The sequence below is a fragment of the Myotis brandtii genome, unplaced genomic scaffold, assembly GCF_000412655.1.
Source record: "Myotis brandtii unplaced genomic scaffold, ASM41265v1 scaffold522, whole genome shotgun sequence".
NCBI lineage: Eukaryota > Metazoa > Chordata > Mammalia > Chiroptera > Vespertilionidae > Myotis > Myotis brandtii.
Genome location: NW_005369894.1, coordinates 1,570,681 through 1,570,947, shown reverse-complemented (window position 1 = coordinate 1,570,947; position 267 = coordinate 1,570,681). Strand labels below are relative to the sequence as shown.

The window sequence follows — 267 nt, the reverse complement described above, 5'->3', positions numbered from 1 at the left end:
GCCCGACGGGGGAAGTAGTGCCCAGCCGCGCCTCTCCTCCTGCGCCTCCATTTCCTGCCCTCTCCATCCGTCCTCTCCCCGCTCTCCCACGCTTCCCTTCGCCGCCGCCGCCCCCGCTATTAAAAATAAAACCGGATACAAACTTTAATCAATAAGGACAAATACTGACGCTCAAACCAAAATGACCCAATGCGGTGCGGAGGGAGGCGGCATGTGAGACACGGGCCCTACGAGGGGGACTTCGGTGGAGCAGTCCCGCGGGGCGGA

At 61.4% G+C, this 267-nt stretch overlaps 1 long non-coding RNA gene across 1 annotated transcript in view; it reads right to left on the bottom strand.

Annotated features, from left to right (window-relative positions):
* LOC102250162 overlaps positions 1–261 on the bottom strand; it is a 17,314-nt gene extending 17,053 nt beyond the window's left edge. The window contains exon 1 of the long non-coding RNA XR_314232.2: positions 170–261. This is a non-coding gene — a long non-coding RNA (uncharacterized LOC102250162). The remainder of the gene's footprint in view (positions 1–169) is intronic.
* Between the last annotated feature and the right edge of the window lie 6 nt (positions 262–267).